Raw genomic sequence first — 27,147 nt, forward strand, 5'->3', positions numbered from 1 at the left:
CACCGCTTGCTCCCTGCTAAAACCCAATTGCCTACCGTTCGGCCTCACGTCTGCCCGCAGCGCCCCCCCAATGAACGAAAGAGTGTCCGAGAATCCAGACTAATAACGAGATGCCACCTGCAAAAAGACAACCAAAGAATTGTATTCACTTCTGACCAGATAAAACATAAGCCTGCACACTTAATGCCGTACATAGGACAGATAACGATCTGAACTCCACCTCCCGATGCGCTTTATCACCTCCTTGCTTAAACCCAAACCGTCCGCTTCTGACGCCGCACCGATTCTGAACGAATGCGACCCGTAAACCTCAGGGCTAAGGCCCAATTCTATGATCCCTTTCTTAAACACTGCAATAAATTGAAAACGAGACAAAAACTCACCATTTTTATGACACAATAATGGGCCCTTACGTCCCGACCAGACTTGCCAATAAGCCATTAAACATCTCCTAGGACACATAAACTATCCATCAACTTCCCCCAATACCACTCGCTTGCCTCTTCCCAATTGATCCGTCTTCCCCCTCCTGATCCAGAATTCAATGCACCGGTCCCGACCGCTCACGTCCTCGGCAAACAAACCCCCAGCCTTATTCCTACTTGGTGCCACCAACTCACCTAATCTTAGTGCGCCGAAAAACGCCCATGAAAAAGCCAACCTAAACAGTGTGGCTTCAAAAGCCGAACAACAGATCTTATCCAACGCAAAACCCAACTGCTCTAAAATACTAAAAGTCACCGGTCTTCGTTTATCTAACACTTTACTTCCCCTCCTAAAGCCCTTAATTGCTTGTTTCACTAAAAACGATTTTGTAACATCTTTTAACCCCTGTAATCTAAAACCGAATGCCAATCCTGCAACAAATGTACTAACTTTTGAAACAGACCATCCGCTCTCCGCTGCCTTTCCCACAAGAAACAACACTCACCACGCCACCCCACTGCAAAATCCAGCTTTGCCATACTCGCCATGGTGCCTCGTATGATGCCCAAGTCTGCCTTGTAATGGACTCCTGTATTAAACGTCCTGCTCTTCCTTAACCAGCTGCCACAAATGCGAAGGGCGTCTTCGGCCTCTGGTGCTAGCGCCCGAAAACGGTCCCACTGAAAACGAGACAAGGCATCTGCTATGGTATTTTGCACACCTGGAACATGTACCGCTGTAATCCAAGCGTTCAAGTTAAGGCAACAAAGAACTAGTTCCCTCAGCAGCCTAATCACAGGCGGGGACGAGGCCGACAAGCTGTTTATGACAGACACCACTCCCATGTTGTCGCAATGAAACGGAATTCTCCTGTTGGCAAAACACTCACCCCAAATAGTAACCGCAACAACGATGGGAAACAATTCCAAAAAAGCCAAATTCTTCATAAGACCCTTCTCCATCCACTCGCCCGGCCATACTCCAACACTCCACCTCCCTTTCCAATAGGCCCCATAACCAGCAGCTCCTGCCGCATCCGTAAATATCTCACAATCAAAGCTGCTTAAGAACTCCTGCTGGATTCATGACCTGCCGTTATAACTTTCCAAAAACAGCTTCCAAACCTTTAGATCCTCCTTGTGTTCCCTATTTAGCCGAATAAAATGATGGGGGGCCCGCACTCCTGCTGTCGCGCCTGACAACCTGCGACAAAATATTCTGCTCATTGGCATAATCCTGCATGCAAAATTCAGTCGCCCTAACAGCGATTGCAACTCCCTCAGGGTCACCTTGCGCAGCCTCCCGACTCTATCAACCTCCTGCTTGAGCAAAATCAATTTGTCCTCCGGTAACCGACACTCCATCCTTTCTGTATCAATTACAATGCCCAAAAAACTTATGGTTGTGCAAGGGCCTTCTGTCTTTTCTTCAGCCAATGGTACGCCAAAATGCTCTGCCACCCACACCATAGTACCTAATAAATTCCTACACAACAACGATTGCGGAGGGCCTATAAACAAGAAATCATCCAAATAATGAATGACTGACTTAACTGATGCCAGGTCCTTCACAACCCATTCCAAAAATGTACTAAACGTTTCAAACAAAGAACACGAAATTGCACAACCCATTGGCAAACACCTATCCACGTAATATGCCCCATTCCAAAAACAACCTAACAACGGGATACTATCCGGGTGAACTGGCAGCAACCTAAAAGCCGACTCGATATCCGTTTTTGCTAGCAACGATCCTGACCCATATCGCCATACCCATTGCACCGCAGCATCAAATGAAGTATATTCAACTGAACACAATTCTTGTGCAATGCCATCGTTCACCGAGAGCCCCTTGGGGTACGACAAATGCTGAATTAACCGAAACTTATTCCTCTCTTTTTTGGGCACAACCCCCAGTGGCGAGATAATCACTTTGCTACTAGGTAAGTCCTGAAACGGTCCCGCCATCCTGCCCAACTCCACTTCCTTAGCCAATTTCACACTGACCACATCAGGATGAAGGGAGGCAGACAACAAATTTTTTACTGAAACGGGGACCTCGTGTTCAGGAAGAGGTATTCTAAAACCTTCCAAAAAAACCTTCCGAAATAACCTTAGCCTTCAACTGATCCGGATACCTACTTAGAAAGGGGGCCATTGCGTGCACCCTCACTGGAGTCACCCCCTTGACCGGTACCCACTGTCGGCTTTCCCTTACCCTTTTTAAAACATTTTGTTGCTCCGTGTGACCCTCCACTACAATGGGAGCACACATGTTTAAATTTACAGGAGCTCCCATATTTGCAATGGCCATCGTTGAATTGCCAGCAAGTTCCCGCTTCTTTCTTAGTGCTTTGTGCCCCCTGACTGTTTCCCCCATGTCCTGCTGATTGTTTCCCGCCACTGTTGCTCCCGTGAAAGGACTGCCCATACCTCACTGGGGTCATAACCTTCAGCCACAATCCAATGTCCTTTTGATCCCATCTAATCTCAGGGCGAACTGTCTTCCTCTGACGAAATTGCTCGTCATACCGTAACCATGCCTGACCCCCATAAGTCCTATGAGCCTCCCCAATGGCGTCCAAGTAGCAAAACAGCCCCGAGCAATTATCAGGAGCCTTTTCCCCAATAACGCTAGCCATTATTGCAAAAGCTTGTAACCAGTTAACAAACGTCTGTGGAATCAACCTCCACCTGCGCTTTTCTTCCTCCTCTTTCTTACTGTCGTCCTTTTTTCCCTTATCCAGGTTAAACTTTTCCAACGGAAGAAGGGAAAAAATTTCCACATACTCATCCCGCCAAATTTTTTCCTTAACCTCTTTTTTTAAATGCGCCCACAACGGCCCCTCAAAACACACATATACTTCCCCTTTCGCCCTATCATCCAGTTTTACGGTATCCCCTTTCTCCTTTTCCGTCTGCACACACACCGACACCCCAGACGGTATCCCGGCTGCCACCGCCGCTGACCTGGCCGATTCGCTCCCCTCCTGTGACAGCGCCACTTGACTATGTACCCAAGCCCCCGCTGGTGACGACCCCACTTGATTAGCCCCACCGCCTTCTAATCTGGCCAGAATGAGCGACATGTTAACCAACATATCCCTAATCCCGCATACATCCGACCCACTACCTCCTCTAACAGTTCCCCCGCTGGGGCCCGCCAACTGCCTATCCCCCACCCCGTCCGCTAAAGACCCCGCGGGCGACAAACCATACATAGATGCATACTCACCGAGCTGCACGGGTGCTGTGTCCCCGCCAGCCGTACTCCCCGAGTCCTGACGATTCCTTGCTTCGCCTTGATCTCCACCGAAGTCCAATCCGCCCGCCTCCATGCGCTCAGGGCCCGCGCCCCTGGCCTCCACGTCACCAGGGGGAACCCGAGCCCGTGTTGATGTCCCAGCCGCTCATCCTCCACTCATCTCTGCTCCGGTCCTCACCGCCATCCATGTACGGCCTTGATTGACAGATCCAGACTCCCTGGCCCGATCCGTGTCAGACAGCGAAAAACTGCCAGGCAACCCCATGCTGCTGCCTGCCGCCTCATCCCTCTGCCTGGTGTGACTTGGCCAGGCAGGAGGTACCTCGCCGGGTGTGCCTGCCGCGCTAGTGTTCCCTCCGTTATCCGCCTCTGCAGTAGCGCTGGTGCTCCGACTTTTGAATTTCCCGCTCCGTACGTGTCACATTCCTCAGACACATCTCGCCCCACGTACATCGGTGGCAGAATATTATGGGCACCACATGGTCCTCCATACAGTATTATGGACACCATATATTGCTTCATACAGAATAATGGACCGCATATAATGCGCCATACAATATAATGAGCCCAATATATTGCTCCATTCAGTATAATGGACTCCATATATTGCTCCATAAAGTAAAATGAGCCTCATATATTGCTCCATACAGTATGGGCCCCATATATTGCTCCATATAGTATGGGCCCTATATATTGCGCCATAAATAGTGGGCCCAATATATTGCTCGATAAAGAATAGGCCCCATATAATACTCCATAGATAATGGGCCCTATATAATACTCCATACATAATGAGCCCCATATAATACTCCTTACATAAAAAAAAAAAATCAAATACTCACCGCTCCTTGCTGGAAGCAGGCCTGTCTCATCAGCGTCTTCCGACTCTCTGCACTGGGACTGCTCAGCAGAGGGCGCTCTGTAGTGACGTCATCGCGCCCTCTGCCCTGAGATGTCACAGAGTAAGAAGACGCAGAAGACAGAGGAGCAGCAGAGGAACAGGGAGAGGTAAGTATTGCAAACAGTTTAAAGCACTGGGGAAGGCCCAGTGCAAGTGCCCATTCGCTGGCATCAGGCCCCGCCGACTCATGGGCCCCATAGCGCGCTGGTGTCCCAGAGGGTGAGTGGGCCCCCTGCTCGCTCAGGGCCCAGGCACTTGCCCGGGTGGTGATGCCGGCCCTGGGTACAACACATACGGCACCCGTTTTTAACTGATCCGCTGCAATGATTATGTAGGAAACTGTATTCATTTACAATCATCCACAGTGTGAGAGAAAACAGCTACAACATTACTGAATAAACAGAAACCCTGCAAGTATAAGAAAATGATTTTATTAAAAATATTTTGCATATCAATCCAGTTTGAAAAAAAATAACTTATTAAGCATTTTTTGCAATGTAGCAGTCCACATCTGACAGACTCCTGTAACTCTGGACACAGTATAATAGTGTGGCCGCTGTTCTCTAGCAGGACCCTCTAATGATAGAAGCAGGACGGCATACTGGATCTCGCACAACGCTACCTGCATGCCATCTGATTTGCTACTGTAAGTGCTCCAGCCTTATAAAGATCACTATGTATACAATATACACCGAAAAGATGTCGGGGATTACTGTGAAGTAAAAATATTGTGGCCCCCATTGAGCAGGAATGATTAGAGATGGACAAGCTCCAGTTGGCAGACAGTCAGTGATGGCGGAGAGCTGATCATCTTTACTCGCTGCTCATTAGGAAAGTGGTCGCTTTCTGAAACCATTGGACTCTGAACTCGGCGTCAGACGGCATTATGTAAGAGGCCAATGTCTGAGTGGATTTTGTGTCCGTTTGTCCTTCCTCTGTTCTTTCTGCCCAAAGATCCTCACCCATAACCTAAGGATTAAAATAAAGTTGAATTGTTACTAATATTATTTTTTTAAATTTAGCACATGAATTGAATTTCATAAATTAAAAGAAAACTTTCCCTCCGATGTCCACAAAACTGAGCGCCACTACATAAGCCACAAATAGTCTCCCCTCTCTCTCCCAGTCTGTGCAGCGTACGGGAACTATTTAAATGGGTGCAGGGCCGATTTTAGATAAAGTGGGGCCCTGGGGAAAAGTTTAAAGTGGGGTCCCAAATGCTGACATACAGACCACACAAACATTTAGCTTGTATTTACATGCGCTGAGATCAGGCCGCTAAACGAGCACAATCCACAATACTGAAGCCGTTCGACGCTTGTTTCCCGGCCTCTTTACACCAGCTGAGGAAGAATGATGGATACAGAACAATCACTAATAGATCAATCTGTCCCCATACAGCATCATGTTATCAGCAGCACATCTGCAGGTTACACCGGCCGATGTGCTGCTGAGAACAAGGATTTTTGTTCTGGCATAAACAATCCAATTACTCGATGAATAGGCAGCATTTTGCTTGTTTAGTATAATACATGCCATAGTCCTCCATATTGTATAATGTGCCCCACAGCCCCCCATATTGTATAATGAGGCTCATACTCCTCCAAATAGTATAATACACTCCCGATAGCCCTCCATATAGTATAATGCACTCCCCATAGTCCTCCATACTGTATAATGTGCCCCACAGCCCTCCATATTGTATAATGTGGCCCATATTCCTCCAAATAGTATAATATATTCCCCATAGCCTTCTATATAGTATAATGCACCTCATAGTTCTCCATATAGTATAATGCACCTCATAGCCCTCCATATAGTATAATATACTCTCCACAGTCCTCCATATAGTATAATGCACGCCCCATAGTCTTTCATATTGTACAATGTGCCCCACAGCCCTTCATATTGTATAATGTGGCCCATATTACTCAATATAGTATAATATATTCCCCATAGCCTTCTATATAGTATAATGCACCTCATAGCCCACTATATAGTATAATATACTCTCCATAGTTCTCCATATAGTATAATACACTCCCTATAGTCTTTTATATTGTATAATGTGCCCCACAGCCCTCCATATTGTATAATGTGGCCCATATTACTCAATATAGTATAATATATTCCCCATAACCTTCTATATAGTATAATGCACCTCATAGCCCTCCATATAGTATAATATACTCTCCATAGTCCTCCATATAGTATAATGCACGCCCCATAGTCTTTCATATTGTACAATGTGCCCCACAGCCCTTCATATTGTATAATGTGGCCCATATTACTCAATATAGTATAATATATTCCCCATAGCCTTCTATATAGTATAATGCACCTCATAGTCCTCCATATAGTATAATACACTGCCTCATAGCCCTCCATATAGTATAATACACTGTCTCATAGCCCTCCATATAGTATAATACACTGCCCCTTAGTCCTCCATATAGTATAATGCACGCCCCATAGTCTTTCATATTGTACAATGTGCCCCACAGCCCTTCATATTGTATAATGTGGCCCATATTACTCAATATAGTATAATATATTCCCCATAGCCTTCTATATAGTATAATGCACCTCATAGTCCTCCATATAGTATAATACACTGCCCCATAGCCCTCCATATAGTATCATACACTGCCCCATAGCCCTCTATATAGTATCATACACTGCCCCATAGCCCTCCATATAGTATCATACACTGCCCCATAGCCCTCCATATAGTATCATACACTGCCCCATAGCCCTCCATATAGTATCATACACTGCCCCATAGCCCTCCATATAGTATCATACACTGCCCCATAGCCCTCCATATAGTATCATACACTGCCCCATAGCCCTCCATATAGTATCAAACACTGCCCAATAGCCCTCCATATAGTATAATAGACTGCCTCATAGCCCTCCATATAGTATAATACACTGTCTCATAGCCCTCCATATAGTATAATACACTGTCTCATAGCCCTCCATATAGTATAATACACTGCCCCTTAGCCCTCCATATAGTATAATACACTGCCTCATAGCCCTCCATATAGTATAATACACTCCCTATAGTATAATACACTCCCTATAGTATAATGCACTCCCAAAAGTATTCAATATTGTATAATGTGCCCCACAGAGCTCCATATTGTATAATATGGCTCATATTCCTCCAAATAGTATAATTCACTCCCCATAGCCCTCCACATAGTATAATGCACCTCATAGTCCTCCATATAGTATAATACACTCCGCATAGCCCTCCATATAGTATAATGCACTCCCCATAGTCCTCCATAAAGTATAATACACTCCCCATAGCCCTCCATATAGTATAATATACTCCCTGTAGTCCTCCATATAGTATAATGCACTCCCCATAGTCCTCCATATAGTATAATGCACTCCCCATAGTCCTCCATATTGTATAATGTGCCCCCCAGCCCTCCATATTGTATAATGTGGCCCATATTCCTCAATATAGTATAATACATTCCCCATAGTCTTCCATATAGTATAATACACTCCCCATAGCTCTCTATATAGTATAATACACTGCCCCATAGCCCTCCATATAGTACACCGCGTGCAGAATTATTAGGAAATGCGTATTTTGATCACTTTGATACTTTTTATACATATTGTCCTACTCCAAGCTGCATAGGCTTGAGAGCCAACTACCAATTAAGTAAATCTGGTGATGTGCATCTCTGTAATGAGGAGGGGTGTTGACTAATGACATCAACACCCTATACAAGGTGTGCTTAATTATTAGGCAACTTCCTTTCCTTTGGCAAAATGGGTCAGAAGAGAGATTTGACGGGCTCTGAAAAGTCCAAAATTGTGAGATGTCTTGCAGATGGATGCAGCAGTCTTGAAATTTCCAAACTTTTGAAGCGTGATCACCGAACAATCAAGCGTTTCATGGCAAATAGTCAACAGGGTCGCAAGAAGCGTGTTGGCCAAAAAAGGCGCAAAATAATTGCCCATGAATTGAGGAAAATTAAGCGTGAAGCTGCCAAGATGCCATTCGCCACCAGTTTTGCCATATTTCAGAGCTGCAACGTTACTGGAGTATCAAAAAGCACAAGGTGTGCGATACTCAGGGACATGGCCAAGGTAAGGAAGGCTGAAAAACGACCACCTTTGAACAAGAAACATAAGATAAAATGTCAAACATGGACCAAGAAATATCTTAAGACTGATTTTTCAAAGGTGTTATGGACTGATGAAATGAGCGTGACTCTTGATGGGCCAGATGGATGGGCCAGAGGCTGGATCAGTAAAGAGCAGAGAGCTCCACTCCGACGCCAGCAAGGTGGAGGTGGGGTACTGGTATGTGCTGGTATCATCAAAGATGAACTTGTGGGACCTTTTAGGGTTGAGGATGGAGTGAAGCTCAACTCCCAGACCTATTGCCAGTTTCTGGAAGACTACTTCTTCAAGCAGTGGTAAGGAAGAAGTCGGTATCGTTCAAGAAAAACATGATTTTCATGCAAGACAATGCTCCATCACATGCATCCAACTACTCCACAGCGTGGCTGGCCAGTAAATGTCTAAAAGAAGAAAAAATAATGACATGGCCCCCTTGTTCACCTGATCTGAACCCCATAGAGAACCTGTGGTCCATCATAAAATGTGAGATCTACAGGGAGGAAAAACAGTACACCTCTCGGAACAGTGTCTGGGAGGCTGTGGTGACTGCTGCACGCAATGTTGATCAAAAACAGATCAAGCAACTGACAGAATCTATGGATGGAAGGCTGTTGAGTGTCATCATAAAGAAAAGTGGCTATATTGATCACTAATTTTTTTGGTTTTTGTTTTTGCGTGTCAGAAATGTTTATTTCTAAATTTTGTGCACTGATATTGGTTTACCTGGTGAAAATAAACAAGTGAGATGGGATTATATTTGGTTTTTATTAAGTTGCCTAATAATTCTGCACAGTAATAGTTACCTGCACAAACAGATATCCTCCTAAGATAGCCAAATCAAAAAAAAAACCACTCCAACTTCCAAAAATATTAAGCTTGGATATTTATGAGTCTTTTCGGTTGATTGAGAACTTAGTTGTTGATCAATAATAAAAATAATCCTCTAATATACAACTTGCCTAATATTTCTGCACACAGTGTATAATACACTGCCCCATAGCCCTCCATATAGTATAATGCACTCCCCATAGTCCTCCATATTGTATAATGTGCCCCCCAGCCTTCCATATTGTATAATGTGGCCCATATTCCTCAATATAGTATAATACATCCCCCATAGTCCTCCATATAGTATAATACACTCCCCATAGCCCTCTATATAGTATAGTACACTGCCCCATAGCCCTCCATATAGTATAATACACTCCCCATAGCCCTCTATATAGTATAATACACTGCCCCATAGCCCTCCATATAGTATAATACACTGCCCCATAGCCCTCCATATAGTATGATGCACTCCCTATAGCCCTCCCTATAGTATAATGTACTCCCCATAGTCCTCCATATTGTACAATGTGCCCCACAGCGCTCCATATTGTATAATGTGGCCCATATTCCTCCAAATAGTATAATACACTCCCCATAGCCCTCCATATAGTACAATGCACTCCCCATAGTCCTCCATATTAGTATAATGCACCTCATAGTCCTCCATATGTGTGACGCTCGCAGCCCTGCCCTGGGAAAAGATGGTGGGGGTATTCGGAACCGGGTCAGATGTTAGGGGGGATGCAGTCGTGGACCGGACCCTTTCCGTGCCCAGGGCCGTCACATTAAAAAGGATGTAAGGGCTTTCAGGGTTGAGTGGTATTATCGACTACGCCACCTGCGGTGTCTGGTGATGCGCCACCAGCGCTGCTAGCAGTCCTCTGAGGCCGGGTGTTGTGGCAGCTTGCGATGTTATAACTCCCCACAGGCAGAGCTGTGCCTCAGGGCAGATGAGACAGGAGGATGGGGAGAGTAGTCCTGGGTCACTCGGGTGCGGTGTGGTGCAGCGCAGAAATAAAGGAACCATAGGCCATAAGGATAGTCTTTCAGGTCTTTTACTCACAATTCTTTTAGCTCATCCGCAAGGCTTCTCCCTGCTCCTCATAGATGACTGCGGCCACCAGGGATGAGGGCTCAGCGCACCCAAGTCCTTCAGGTGCCTGGATCAGGACCCTCAGAGTGTTCCTAACTCTCCCCTTTTTGGACCTCTCCTGTCCGTGTGTAGACTAAAGGCTGGGTATCCCTCTGGACTTTCCACAGATTTGGGGCACGGCGGCAATTGCTGTTGCGTCCGTCCCGCGACGGGATCCACTGTAGCCCACCGGGCTTCTCTGACAGAGACCTAAAGTGACAAAGTCAGATATCGGGGGCCGGTACCCCTCTTGCAGCAGGAGTCCCTCTGGCTGGGCCAGTATAGCGAGGACAGGTGGCGTATACCGCTCCGTCTGCATCCTCCTGGGATCCTTTTGCTATGGAGCTACACTATAGCTCCCGACCTTCTTAAGCAAGGGAACTTGATCGGGGTAGAGACTCTGTTACCTCGTACCCGCTCCTCGTGTCAAGGTCAGAGCACGAGGACTGTGCATCTTCAGCACACTGCAGGCTCCTACACAAGGCCACTGTCAGCTGCAAAGACCACAATCAAAGAACAGGAGCCAAGAATCAAGAATCAAGAACCTTGTGCTTAAGATGGCTGGCTATTATATATGAAACTATGTGTGCAAACTAAAAGTGTGTTCTACACCCTTCACCCACTACATGGTTCCCCTAACTTTTGGTTCCCCCCACTCGTGATCCTGCTGAGGCAGCACTATGGTGCATACTTGCCTCCCACAGGTCAGGAGTGTGTAGTGTTGGATGCAAGACAGGGTCCTGACCAGTGCACCTTCCTTACCTGGGTGAGGAGACACTACACCTGCTGACAGGCTGCAGTATCCCCCCCTTGTGGCGACCGAACCCTCAGGGGCGCCACACATATAGTATAATACACTCACCATAGCCCTCCATATAGTATAATATACTCCCTATAGCCCTCTGTATAGTATAATGCACTCCCCATAGCCCTCCCTATAGTATAATGCACTCCCCATAGTCCTTCATATAGTAAAATGCATTCTCCTTAGTCCTTAATAGAGTATAATGCAGCCTTCCTATAGTTTAATGCAGCCAAACATATAGTACATATAATATAATGCAACCCATAGTCCTCGATAAAGTATAATTCTGCCCCCCCATAGAGTATAATTCAGCCACTCCATACAGTATAATGCAGCCCCCCAGTTCTGCAGTATTATGGTCACCACGTATAAAAAACAAATACATACAATACTCATCTCTCCTCGTTCTCCAGCTGCTCCATGCTCTGCAGAGCATCTCAGCAGCTCCACTCTGCAGGCACAGTCATTCCCCTGCTGCCGATACAGTTCAATGCGCGATGCGGGGTGACGAACTCACGGGCCCTATAGCGGCACGCCACGGGCTGGGGGCCCCAGGCAGATGCCTAGTCTACCTGCCCTTACGCCGGCCCTGAATGGGTGTCCCATGCTGGGGACCACGTCCCGTGTCCTTACGTGAAACAGCCTTAGCAGAGGAATCTAACATTCTGTTTGGATCTATAATGTAGGTAACTTGGAAGACAGTGGGGAGATTAAAAGAAATGCAAGTGCAAAGTGAACACATGCTTCAGTTGGCACTTGGAAAATTATATATATATACACACACACATACACACACACACGTGTGCGTGTGCGCGTGTGTGTGCGTGGTGTGTGTGTGGGCAGTTGTGTGTGTGTGTGGGCAGGTGTGTGTGTGTGTGGGCAGGTGTGTGGGCAGGTGTGTGTGTGTGGGCAGGTGTGTGTGTGTGTGTGGGCAGAGGTGTGTGTGTGTGTGTGTGGGCAGGTGTGTGTCTGTGTGGGCAGGTGTGTGTCTGTGTGGGCAGGTGTGTGTCTGTGTGGGCAGGTGTGTGTGTGTGTGGGCAGGTGTGTGTGTGTGTGGGCAGGTGTGTGTGTGTGTGGGCAGGTGTGTGTGTGTGTGGGCAGGTGTGTGTGTGTGTGGGGGCAGGTGTGTGTGTGTGTGGGCAGGTGTGTGTGTGGGCAGGTGTGTGTGTGGGCAGGTGTGTGTGTGTGTGGGCAGGTGTGTGTGTGGGCAGGTTGTGTGTGTGTGGGCAGGTGTGTGTGTGGGGGGGCAGGTGTGTGTGTGTGGGCAGGTGTGTGTGTGTGTGTGGGCAGGTGTGTGTGTGGGCAGGTGTGTGTGTGTGTGTGTGTGTGGGCAGGTGTGTGTGTGGGCAGGTGTGTGTGTGTGTGGGCAGGTGTGTGTGTGTGTGGGCAGAGGTGTGTGTGTCTGTGTGGGCAGGTGTGTGTGTGTGTGGGCAGGTGTGTGTCTGTGTGGACAGGTGTGTGTGTGTGTGGGCAGGTGTGTGTGTGTGGGCAGGTGTGTGTGTGGGCAGGTGTGTGTGTGTGTGGGCAGGTGTGTGTGTGTGTGGGCAGGTGTGTGTGGGCAGGTGTGTGTGTGGGCAGGTGTGTGTGTGTGCAGGTGTGTGTGTGTGTGTGGGCAGGTGTGTGTGGGCAGGTGTGTGTGTGTGTGGGCAGGTGTGTGTGTGCAGGTGTGTGTGTGTGGGCAGGTGTGTGTGTGTGGGCAGGTGTGTGTGGGCAGGTGTGTGTGTGTGGGCAGGTGTGTGTGTGTGGGCAGGTGTGTGTGTGTGGGCAGGTGTGTGTGTGGGCAGGTGTGTGTGTGTGTGGGCAGGTGTGTGTGTGTGTGGGCAGGAGTGTGTGTGTGTGGGCAGGTGTGTGTGTGTGTGGGCAGATGTGTGTGTGTGTGCGTGGGCAGGTTAGAAAGTCTCCCCCTGTTGAACACTACACCTGACTTGAGGCCGCCACCTCTTGGTTGTCCAATGTTCTTGCTTCTCTAGGGCTCTTCTCAGATATTCATTATACCAGCTCCCCAGAATACCAAAGCTAGGGTGGGTGACCGCGAGCCCTGGTGGTGGACATAACTGCGGCCACCCAGGGGCAATACTCCATAACAACAATACCCTGAGGTGGTGTAGGATGTAAGGACCTATTCACACTACATCCAGCGCTGCATTCAGGTCTTTACACAAGGCTTACAACTGAATCCCTGAAATTCAGGATTGTGCTGTCTGAAATTAGACATCTGAAAGCAGAGCAAATGGAGCCTAAAGATTCAGACTTTAGCCTCGGTTTGCCTTTGTTCAAATCAATGGCTATGTCAAGGCCCATCTGAATGCCATTTTTCAGGGATTTAGATAGAAGCCTGGAAAGAGGAGATGAATGCATTGCAAAATTCAGTGTGAATAGGCCCTTATATCAGGAGTCTTGATATTGATGCCACATGCATTTTACTTGTTTTGAACTTAAAAAAAAATACACACACACAAATTATACACACACACACACACACACACACTATACACACACAGATGTGTGTGTGGGCAGGTGTGTGTGTGTGGGCAGGTGTGTGTGTGTGATGTCTGTCTGTGTATGTGTGTGTGTGTGGGCAGATGTCATTGTGTGATGTCTGTTTGTATGTATTTTTGTGTTTCAAATGTGTTTATGCGTGTCTATATATGTTTGTGTGCATGACTGCATGCGGCCTCCTGCTGTGTATAGTTGGCGCCGTGTGGCCTCCTGATGTCTCTGGGGGGGGGCGCCGTGCGGCCCCCCGCTGTGTATAGATGGCTATGTGTGGCCCCCCGCTGTGTATAGATGGCTACGTGCTCCCCCCGCTGTGTATAGATGGCTACGTGCAGCCCCCCGCTGAGTATAGATGTCGCCGTGCGGCCTCCTGCTGTGTATAGATGGCTATGTGCGGGTTCCTGCTGAGTATAGATGGCGCTGTGCGGCCTCCTGCTGTCTCTGGGGGGAGCGCCGTGCGGCATCTATACTCAGCAGGAGGCCGCACGTAGCCATCTATACACGTATACTCAGCAGGAGGCCGCACGTAGCCATCTATACGGCGCCATCTATACACAGCGGGAGGCCGCACGGCACCATCTATACACAGCGGGAGGCCGCACGGCACCATCTATACACAGCGGGAGTCTCAGTGCTTGGCAAGAGCAGTCAATAAATTCTGCTTGACTAATTCTGAGCACCATAAAGTCTGGTTCGCTTCTAACCTGCTGTCTTCATTTTCAGCTTTCTGAATTCTATCTCATTTACTGTCATTCGAGACGATGCCTTTGCTGGTCTCTTTCACCTTGAATACCTGTAAGTGCTCCACTTAATGTCATATTTTTGATTCTGTTCTTCTTCATCTTTTGGCATGTGCAATTGTATGAGCAAGTATTCATATGAATTTATGACCTACTTAAACCTTTGAGGACCTTAAATTTTATTCAATCAAATTTTTTTCCAGTTTAAAACTATGGGACATATATGTGCCTTGGTCCTCAAAGGGTTTTTAAAGGGGCTGCAAACATAAATCCGAAAAAAATAATTCAATTAGTGCTTTTTGTGTTCATTTAATTTTTATTTGAAGTCCATTTTTTATATACCTTGAAATTAAGCCCTACCCCATGGAATGAAGCCCTACCTACATGACATCTGAGAGCTACATGGATCCCGCTTGTGAGGTTCCTGTCCGTCACTACTATTCAGTTTTAGGGTCCACTCACTAAGCCATATATTCTCTCATGCAAGAGAATAGGGCCAATTATGCTAATGACACTCGGCTCAAACTCTGTCAGAGCTTCAACTGAGTGTGATCCGATTCTCTCGCAGCACAGATATGGAGAAGATGGAGAACTTAATTTCTCCATCTTCTCCATAGTCTCTGTGAGTGTTCATCGGACTGCACTTGGATGACATCCGAGTGCAGTCCAATGTTTTACGTGCACCCATAGACTTGTATGGGTGCACATGGTCCACATGGTGCACATGGTCCGAATATCGAATGAGATTATTTTCTCATGCCAATAATCGCACTGTCCCATAGTATAACATAGGGCCGAGTCCTATCCGATAAAACATCACATAGCATTCGGCCGTGTTATACGACAGTGTGAACGAGCCCTTAGAGTCAAGGAATATTTACATGCAGATGATGATATTACTCTCCCAGTGTATATTTTTTTAGGCGAGTTCATAGTAAATGCTTTGCCTTTTTGACATGTGATCAACTAAAGAAACAAGAGTCTGTAATAAGACCTGCTGATAAAAGTGTTGAAGATACAGTCTAATGTGAATTAACAATGAAAAAAAGTTAATTTCACAAATGGCTTGTATTTTTTTTAATACAAACTTTTTTTGTGTTTACAGCTCCTTTAAAGGGAATCTGTCATCAGGTTTTTGCCACCTAATCTGAGAGCAGCATAATGTAGGGTTAGAGGCACTGATTCCAGTAATGTGTCACTTACTGGGCTGCTTAGTGTTGTTTTGATAAAATCATTGATTTGTCAGAAGGTAATTATCACTAGATGACTAGTAAGTTCTGTAGGACCCCACCCCCATCACTGATCAGTAGATTTCTGTGTACACTGAGCATGGGCAGAAAGCTGCCAATCAGTGGTGTGGGCGGGGCTATACAGAGCGCAGCATTCAGAGAGCTGCTAGATCTGCAGCAGATAAAACGGTGATTTTCTCAAAATGACAACAAGCAGCTGACAAAGTGACACATCGCTGGAATCAGGGTATCTGCCCCAATATTGTGCTGCTCTCAGATGAGGCAGCACAATTAATATTGTGCCAAATTAATTTCCCGTGAACTATCACATGATCTATCACAGGGGATCATGTGACATGTCACGTGATAAATCAGGTGTGGGGGGGGGGGCCCGCGCCTTCTAAACTGCCCGGGGCCCTTGCTACTCTTAATCCACCCCTGGCACTAACTGTCATCTATCTCACTAATAGGAAAGTTTGTCTTCACTGAATACAGATTTTACAGATGTTACCGCAAATTGAGACTGAAAGATCAATCCAGCAGGAAAAAGAAGACTTCTCTGATAAGATTATAAAATTACTTATTATCATGTGTAATATTAATTTACAAAAAAAAAATAAAACAACGGTTATTCTTTAACTAATAAAGCACTTAGGACACGGATTCATTAAGACTGGCCATATTCAAGCTGCTCTTGATGAGGGAGCGTGCTGGAGTCAGACGGTCCAGATTCATTAAGTGGCGCATGAATTATGCGCTTCTGACAAGTGGTGCGTGCACCTTGCCACAAATCTTACTCCAGTCACGGACTGGAGTAAGATTTCTGGTGTAAGGGAAGCCACAGTTCGCTATGAATTAGACAAGCTGTGGTGCCACACTTCCATCCTGCCCCAACTCTGCCCATTTTGGTGAAGCTGGGCAAAACTGACGTGAAAACACCAAAAGTCACAAAATTTTTGATCAACTCAACAATGCACAAAAATTGTGACTTTTCAAAGTGATTTACACCAGAATTCTGGCATAATTGCATTGATCAATCAGGACTATAGTGTCCTAAGTTTTTATACTTCATTAAAACATCATCCTCCTCCCAAGAGGTGGTCCTAGGTACTGACACTCGCAGTGTTCGGTCACTTCTGCTGCAGGACTGCTCGTCCGGCTTCTCGGTACAGATGAGATCCTCTATATACAGTACAGACCAAAAGTTTGGACACACCTTCTCATTTAAAGTTTTTTCTGTATTTTCTTGACTATGGAAATTGTATATTTACACTGAAGGCATCAAAACTATGAATTAACACATGTGGAATTATATACTTAACAAAAAAGTGTGAAACAACTGAAAATATTTCTTATATTCTAGGTTCTTCAAAGTAGCCACCTTTTCCTGATGACTGCTTTGCACACTCTTGGCATTCTCTTGATGAGCTTCAAGAGGTAGTCACCGGAAATGGTCTTCCAACAATCTTGAAGGAGTTCCCAGAGTTGCTTAGCACTTGTTGGCCCTTTTGCCTTCACTCTGCGGTCCAGCTCACCCCCAACCATCTCGATTGGGTTCAGGTCTGGTGACTGTGGAGGCCAGGTCAGCTGGCGTAGCACCCCATCACTCTCCCTCTTGGTCAAATAGCCCTTACACAGCCTGGAGGTGTGTTTGGGGTCATTGTCCTGTTGAAAAATAAATGATGGTCCAACTAAACGCAAACCGGATGGAATAGCAATGCTCTGTAAGATACTGTGGTAGCCATGCTGGTTCAGTATGCCTTCAGTTTTGAATAAATCCTCAACAGTGTCACCAGCAAAGCACCCCCACACCATCACACCTCCTCCTCCATGCTTCACAGTGGGAACCAGGCATGTAGAGTCCATCCGTTCACCTTTTCTGCGTCGCACAAAGACACGGTGGTTGGAACCAAAGATCTCAAATTTGGACTCATCAGACCAGAGCACAGATTTCCACTAGTCTAATGTTCATTCCTTGTGTTCTTTAGCCCAAACAAGTCTCTTCTGCTTGTTGCCTGTCCTTAGCAGTGGTTTCCTAGCAGCTATTTTACCATGAAGGCCTGCTGCACAAAGTCTCCTCTTAACAGTTGTTGAAGAGATGTGTCTGCTGCTAGAACTCTGTGTGGCATTGACCTGGTCTCTAATCTGAGCTGCTGTTAACCTGCGATTTCTGAGGCTGGTGACTCGGATAAACTTATCCTCAGAAGCAGAGGTGACTCTTGGTCTTCCTTTCCAGGGGCGGTCCTCATGTGAGCCAGTTTCTTTGTAGCGCTTGATGGTTCTTGCAACTGCACTTGGGGACACTTTCAAAGTTTGCCCAATTTTTCGGACTGACTGACCTTCATTTCTTAAAGTAATGATGGCCACTCGTTTTTCTTTACTTAGCTGCTTTTTTTCTTGCCATAATACAAATTCTAACAGTCTATTCAGTAGGACTATCAGCTGTGCATCCACCAGACTTCTGCACAACACAACTGATGGTCCCAACCCCATTTATAAGGCAAGAAATCCCACTTATTAAACCTGACAGGGCACACCTGTGAAGTGAAAACCATTTCCGGTGACTACCTCTTGAAGCTCATCTAGATGAATGCCAAGAGTGTGCAAAGCAGTCATCAAAGCAAAAGGTGGCTACTTTGAAGAACCTAGAATATAAGACATATTTTCAGTTGTTTCACACTTTTTTGTTAAGTATATAATTCCACATGTGTTAATTCATAGTTTTGATGCCTTCAGTGTGAATGTACAATTTTCATACTCATGAAAATACAGAAAAATCTTTAAATGCGAATGTGTGTCCAAACTTTTGGTCTGTACTGTACCTTGCCCTAATGAAGCCGGCACAGGACCACGTCCACAGCTGCTCCCTGTGTGTGGGGGCCGTCCACTTCTATTCCAGGGTCCTAGTACGGAGGGATCAGCTCTGGATACAGTGGGGTGGTCTGTTCTGGCAATGTCATGTATACATTGCTGGGGGGCTCCCAGTGATGTCTGAGCACATAAGCTGAATCTATGGCAGTTATGTGATGGATCCTCGCAGTCAGTGATGGAGGAAAAGCCTCATGGAAGATTCAGCCGGACAAATCCACAACTGTGGACTGAATGGAGGCAGAGAAATCAGTGGCTGCAAACAAGACATTTCTTCTTGTAGATTCCCCGGATGATTGGGAATAGTTGCTTGAAGATGTAAGACCCCAGTCAGGTGGTCGCTGTTATTAACTCCTTTTGCCTAAAAAAAATACAAATAAAATCTGCAGTCACTTTTGATAATTTTTTGGTCACAGCTTCGAGCCTTAGTCTTTCTTCTCTAATTCTATCCAGTAATGGAGATTACAATGATAGCATACACGGTACCATCTAGAGCCCACAATACATTTATATGGAAAGGAGTTATAGAACATCAGAAAATGTCTGTTTTGTCACAGAAACAATCACATTAAATAGGATCTGTCACTTGTCATAAATATGTGACATTTATTTGGTGTAAATGCCGCTGTTCTTCTGAATCTGGGATTGGTTTTATTCCCTTTTCCATCGGCCACTCCACTCCTCTTACTTATATATTAATCTTCTCCCTTTAGCTAAGTGGTAGTGATACAAAACTCCTCTACATGGGAGGCTTTTTAACCCCTTAATGACCGGAGCATTTTCCATTCTTGCATTTTCATTGTTTGCTCCCCTTCTTCCCAGACCCATAGCCTTTTTATTTTTAGGTCAATATTGCCATGTGACGGCTTATTTTTTGCGGGACAAGTTGTACTTTTAAACACCATCACTGGTTTTACCATATCATGTACTGGAGAACGGGGAAAAAAATTCCAAGCGCGGTGAAATTGCAACAAAAAATGCAATTCCACGGTTGTTTTTTTTTTACCACGTTCACTGAATGCTATAACTGACCTGCAATTATGATTCTCCAGGTCATCACGAGTTTGTAGACACCAAACATGTATAGGTTCTTTTTTATTTAAGTGGTGAAAAAAAAATCCAAAGTTTGCTAAAAATGGCGCCATTTTCCGAGACCCGTAGAGTCTCCATTTTTCGGGATCTGGGGACAAGTGAGGGCTTATTTTTTGTGTGTCGAGCTGATCGCCCGTTATTTCATTTTATTTCAATGTTGTGACGACCAAAAAACATAATTCTGGCGTTTAGAATTTTCTCGTTACGCCGTTTACCGATCGGATTAATTCTTTTTTTTATATTAATAGAATGGGCGATTCTGAACGCAGCAATACCAAATATGTGTTTTTTCTTTATTATTTTATTTTGAATGGGGCGAAAGGGGGCGATTTAAACTTTTATATATTGTTTTACCTTTTTCATATTTTTAAAAACATTTTTTTCCACTTTCTGCATGCTTCAATAGTCTCCACAGGAGACCAGAAGCTGCAGTTACCTGATCGGCTCGGCTTCAGAAAGGCGATGAGCAGATTGCCTCTATGTAGCAGAAATGCTCTGTGCTCTGAGCGCCAACCACTAGGTGGCGGTCATAGCAAGCAAGGCATGACAACCACAGGGGTCTGCTGCAGACCCCGGGTTGCCATGCCCACGCATCGGTAACCCGCGATCACGTGACAGGTCACCGATGGGCGGGGCTAATTTCGCTGGCCAGTAAGGGGTTAAAGACCACTCCGAGTTGGCTAAAAAGACTACTTTACACAAGGCGTAAAGTGCCATCTTTTAGAAACGAAGGGGCACAGGAAAGAAAAACTAAATGACGCAGATTCATGAGAACGGAAAAAATTACACATTTATGTCAAGTGACAGCTTCTCTACAAAGGAAGTTGTTCAACAGAAAAAGTTGTCTTAATGTACTTAAAATAAAAACTGATGAAACTTCCTGTAACATGGCTGGGTGTGGACCCACTGCTCCTGGGGCCGGGCTGACCCTGGAGTGGCGTGACTAAGCAACTAACTGGTTTTCACTAGAGCCTCTGGTGGCGAGGATAGTCTTGGCCGCAGGTAGTCGCCAGGTACCACTCCTGATCTCTGCAGGACAAAGCAGGGTTAAATTCCTGCAGAGACCGGCCACGCCTCCTAAGGCCAAATGGAAAACACCATGCTGTTGCAGCTGTGCAGAGGAGAGCTGCAAGAGGCAAACCTCAGCGAGCCGCCCTGATGGGAGGAGACGCCGAACGCTGACGAAGGAGAGTAGGACGACGCTGAGGAGGCACGTGAGTTACTGCTGTGACAGCACCCCCCTGACGCCCCACTGTTCTTTAGGCCAACCCGACGGAGACACTGCTCAAAAATCACAGGGGGGAAGAGGGGGGAGAACGATGTTGTCGGCAGGCTCCCAAGACCTTTCCTCAGGACCGAAACCCCTCCAATCAACTAGACAGGCAGGTGTGGAGAAATGCTGCACAGTGAAAATGGTTTAAAAAGTAGAAGTGTCTATTTTTATCAATTAACAAAATACAAAGTGAATGAACACAATACATCATCAAAGCATCAATTCTTCTGGATGCACTTACACAGTTTTGAAGGAACTCGACAGGGAGATTGTTCCGAACATCTTGGAGATCTAACCACAGATCCTATGTAGGCTTTCGCAAAACCTTCTGTTTCTTCATGTAATCCCAGACAAACTTGATGTTGAGATCAGGGCTCTGTGGGGACATATCATCACTTCCAGGACTCCTTTTTCTTCTTTATGCCATTTACAGTTCTTAATGACATTGGCTGTATATTTGTGGTCGTTTTGCTGCTGCAGAATAATGTTGGAGGCAATCAGACGCCTCCCTGATGGAATTGTATGATGGAGTCCTTAATGCTGAAAAATACAGGCAGATAATTAGCCATCAATCCTGACTAAATCCCTAACTCCATTTGCTAAATTGCATGGACCATCCACTGTGCTTCACTTGCCAATCAACCTCTGCCTTAACGAGACACGCGTTCCAACAGTGCAGAGCAAATTCACACCACCTCCATACTGCGCAGCACAGCAACCAGGCAGTCTTCAAATTAATATGCCTTGAAGATCGCAGTCACACAGCTGAAGAGTTGTGGACAGCTCTCCAGGCTCAGTTTCAGCAATAGCTGTCTCCACTGAACCTGGAGCCAGGGAAGGCCATGTACGATAACGGTGCGAACCTGTTTGCGGCTCTACGCCAAGGCGAACCCACACACGTGCTTTGGATGGCTCACGTCCTCAACCTGGTGGTACAGCGATTTCTCCGCCACTATCCCGGCCTGGATGAGCTGCTTCAGAAAGTCCGGAAGCTGTGTGCTCACCTCCGCCGTTCGCACCCCTCATGTCATCGACTTGCATTGATACAGAGGTCTTTCTCCATGACAGTTAACAGGTTGATAGTGATGTGCCAACGCGGTGGAATTCCACTCTGCACATGTTGCAGCAACTGTGGCAGCAGCAACGAGCCCTGACGCAGTATGTCATGTCGTATAGCCTGTGCCAACGCAGTACGGACGTGGGGCGTATCACGTTTACGGAGTGGGAACAGATTAAGGACCTCTGCACCCTTCTGCACAGTTTTGAAATGGCTATTATTAACCCCTTTACCCCCCAGGGTGGTTTGCACGTTAATGACCAGGCCAATGTTTACAATTCTGACCACTGTCACTTTAGGAGGTAATTACTCTGAAACGCTTCAACGGATCCCGCTGATTATGAGAATGTTTTTTCGTGACATATTGTACTTCATGATAGTGGTAACATTTCTTCAATATCACTTGTGTTTATTTGTGAAAAAATTGGAAATTTGGCGAAAATTTAGAAAATTTCACAATTTTCAAAATTTGAATTTTTATTCTGTTAAATCAGAGAGATATGTTACACAAAATAGTTAATAAATAACATTTCCCACATGTCTACTTTACATCAGCACAATTTTGGAACCAAAATTTTTTTTTATTAGTGCGCTATAAGGGTTAAAAGTTGATCAGCGATTTCTCATTTTTCCAACAAAATTTACAAAACCATTTTTTTTTAGGGACCACATTACATTTGAAGTGACTTTGAGGGGCCTTTATGACAGAAAATACCCAAAATTAACACCATTCTAAAAACTGCACCCCTCAAGGTGCTCAAAACCACATTCAAAAAGTTTATTAACCCTTCACGTGCTTCACAGGAATTTTTGGAATGGGGAAGAAAAAAATGAACATTTAACTTTTTTCACAAAAATGTTACTTTAGACCCCAATTTTTTTATTTTTGCAGGGGTAACAGGAAAAAATGGACCCCAAAATTTGTTGTGCAATTTCCCCTGAGTACGCAGATACCCCATACGTTGGGGAAAAACCACTGGGCGCACAGCAGGGCTCAGAAGGGAAGGAGCGCCATTTGACTTTTTGAATGTAAAATTTGCTTGAATAATTAGCGGATGCCATGTTGCGTTTGGAGAGCCCCTGATGTGCCTAAACAGTGGAAACCCCAGATAGGTGATACCATTTTGGAAACTAGACCCCTCAGGCAACTTATCTAGATGTGTGGTGAGCACCTTGAACCCCCAGGTGCTTCACAGAAGTTTATAACATGGAGCAATGAAAATAACATTTTCACATTTTTCCACGAAAATGTTTTTCAGCCCCCAGTTTTGCATTTTCATAAGGGTAATAGGAAAAATTGCACCATCTAACTTGTTGTGCATTCTCTCCTGAGTAAGCCGATACCCCATATGTGTGGGAAAACCACTGTTTGGGCGCACGGCAGGGTTCGGAAGGGAAGGAGAGCCATTTGACTTTTTGAATGTAAAACTTGCTTGAATAATTAGCGGATGTGCCCATGATGTGCCTAAACAGTGGAAAACCCCCACAAGTGACACCATTTTGGAAACTAGACCCCTGAGGGAACTTATCTAGATGTGTGGTGAGCACCCTTAACCCCCAGGTGCTTCACAGAAGTTTAGAACATGAAGCCGTGAAAATAAAAAAAATCTAACTTTTTCCACAAAAATGATCTTTTTGCCCCAATTTTTTTAGTTCCACAAGGGTAAGAGGAGAAAACGGAACCTAAAAACTGTTGTGCAATTTCTCCTGAGTGCGCCAATACCACATATGTGGGGAAAATACACTGTTTGGGCGCACATCAGGGTTCAGAAGGGAAGGAGCACTGTGTGACTTTTTGAACGCAAAATTGCCTGGAATCAAGACCGGACGCCATGTCGCATTTCGGGAGCCCCTGATGTGCCGAAATAGTGGAAACCCCCCACAAGTGACCCCATTTTGGAAACTAGACCCCTCAAGAATTTTATCAAGGGGTATTGTGTACATTTTGAACCCAAAGGTACGACAGAATTTGATAACATTAGGTCAACATATTAAATAAGTTGTCATTAGTCTTGAGCGCAAGTGCTCGCTACTTGAGTTTGCATCGGGTACTCGGGTATGCACCAAGTATCGCGGGTGCTCGAATGACATGCTCGAGTCCCCGCCCCGCATGTTTCACGGTTGTTAGACACCCAAAAAAAACATGCGGGGATCACTCGTGCATGGCAGGCGATCCCAGCAACGTTTTTTTTTGGCCGCGAAGCATATTGGTACCATTTTCGGGCACGTTACATTTTTTTTCTATTCTGATTTTTAGGAGGCAGAATAAACAAAAAGCAACAATTCAGGAATTTTTTTTTGCATTTTTTTTTAATGCCATTCCGCGTGTGGTAAAATTGATAATGCAGCGTTATTCTTCGGGTCAGTGCATTTTTTATATAGTTTTTTTTTATGTTTTGCCGCTTTTCCACAATAAAAACGATTTTCTAGAAAAAATATTTTTTTGTGTCGCTTTATTCTGAGAGCTATAACTTTTTTTTTTTTCGGACAATGTTGCTGTGTGGTGGCTTGATTTTTTGCGGGACAAGATGACGTTTTTAGCGGTACCATTTTTATTTATATTCGTCTTTTTGATCGCGTGTTATTCCATTTTGTGTTTGGCGGTATGATGATAAAGCATTGTTTTTTGCTTCGTTTTTTTTTTTTTTTTTTTTACTGTGTTCACTAAAGGGGTTAACTAGTGGGACAGTTTTATAGGTCAGGTTGTTCCGGACGCGGCGATGCCAAATATGTGTACTTTTATTGGTTTATTTATTTTTTCATAATAAATAAATATTATGGGTTCAATATATTTTTATTTTTTGGGGATTATTTTTTTATTTTTTTTTTATAGTTTTACAATTTTTTTTACATTTTTTCCTTTCACTTTTCTACTTTTTTTTTTACTTTTACACATTGTCCCACTATGGGACTTTCACTTTTTGCAGCCTGATCGGCTGCATGGCATAGAGAGCAGCAGCTCTCTTTCTCATGCAGCCTGTCAGCGCTGCACACCGGGGAGACATTACTTTGGTCGCGCAATGCGCATGACCAAAGGAACGTCCTGCCTCCTGGTGACCCGGATGTTGTCATGATGACATCGGATCATCATGGCAACATCCGGAAGCCGCCGCAGACATCGCTGGACGCCGGCAGGAGAGGCGAGTATACCGATCACCTCCCCCCTTGACACCGCAAAGCTGCGATCGACTTCGATCGCAGCATTGCGGGGGTTAATGTGCCGGCAGCGGTGCGGGACCGCTCCCAGCACATAGCACCGGGTGTCAGCTGACACCCGGCGGCGATCGCCCCGCTTGTGTGCGGGCGCGATCGCAGCGCGCGTAATAATACGTAGCTGATCCATAAGTCCCAGGGCACAGCTACGTACTATTACTGACAAGGTCGGAAAGGGGTTAAAATAGTTAGCGCTGACGATGCCATCATCAGCATCACTATTCCTGTCATACACATGCTGGAGCAGAATTTGAATAGTGTGCAGCACGAGGTGGTTGTCCCAGAAGAAGAGGAGGATGCGGAAGGGATAAGAATGTCTCAAAGTTCCAGACTATCGTCGCCAAGTGATGGTGGATTCCGGCGATCGAGGGGTTTGGTGACACCAGACATACTGTTAGTGAAGGTGCAAGAGCCTAGGAACAAATGGAGGAGGAGGAGAAAGAGGTGATGGGCGAGTAGCTGTCAGAGGATGAAGAGGATAATCATCCTCTCTCTGTTGAACGTGGTTTGCAGGAGGGGACGGAGGAAAAAAGCATCAGTGTTACGTAGCCAGCAACAGAGCCTGGCTTTGGACCACCTGGAAGAGCCTGACATACAAGTGCCTTCTTGATGCACTATATGCAACATGATTCCCGTATAGTTAGGATTCGAAATAATGCTGCCTACTGGGTTGCCACTCTTGTTAGATCCACGTTATTTGACTAAATTTTGCCAGATGCTTCCTGCCCTGGAAAGGGACCTGCTAATGTTGGAGTTTCGAAACAAGCTTTTAAGCAACCTTAATAGAGCTTTTCCCCAAGATAGGAGTGAGGCACACAGTGTGCGTCACAGCTGTAGTCTTTCAACCTCCAGCACGTCAGTTTGTCAACGCCAAAACATTAGCAGCAGCAGCATAAGTGGCAGAAGCAATTTCTGAGTCCTTTCACACATTTTTTAGACCAGCTCATGCACCAGCACAACAGAGTACAAGTTTGACACATGGTAAACGACTGGAGAGGATGGTGGAGGAGTATCTAGAGCTCAATATGAATACCATCAGGGAGGATTTTAACCCTTTTACATTTTGGTCTTCAAAAATGGATCAATGGCCTGAGCTCGCCTGTCACGCCTTGGAGGTTTTATCATGCCCGACAGCCAGCATTCCCTCAGAACGTGTCTTCAGCGCTGCTGGTCGTGTCCCAACGGATAAGCGCAGCCGGCTGTCCCATGAAAGTGTTGACCGCCTAACTTTCATCAAGATGAACAAGTCATGGATCTCCAAGGACTTTTGCATCATAACTGCAGACTGTACAGAGTAGGCGATGTTGTAGTTTTTAGTGCGCTGCATTGATCTTGCGGAATTGCGTCTGTGATGTGGGTTGTGTGCCTGCTCTTGCTGCTGCTGCAGGTTTTAGGCCCTAATTTTTGGAAATGTGGGGAATCCTGATTAGATCTCCATCTACTGGGTTGGCTGTAGGGGAAGAGGTGTCCTTTCTAATTCTACAATTTCTACTGTAGTGAAATTGATGCCACTTCGGTGGTTTTAGGCCCTAATTTAGGGAAATGTGAACACTCCTGATTGGATCTCGATGTGCTGGGTTGGCTGTATTCGAAGAGGTTTTGGTCTCCTTTACAATAGTTATACTCTAGTGAAATAAATTTTTTGGTGCAGATATTTTTCTCCAC

The sequence above is a fragment of the Phyllobates terribilis genome, unplaced genomic scaffold (genome assembly GCF_046119375.1).
Source record: "Phyllobates terribilis strain yellow unplaced genomic scaffold, ASM4611937v1 Scaffold_34__1_contigs__length_13252353, whole genome shotgun sequence".
Lineage (NCBI taxonomy): Eukaryota > Metazoa > Chordata > Amphibia > Anura > Dendrobatidae > Phyllobates > Phyllobates terribilis.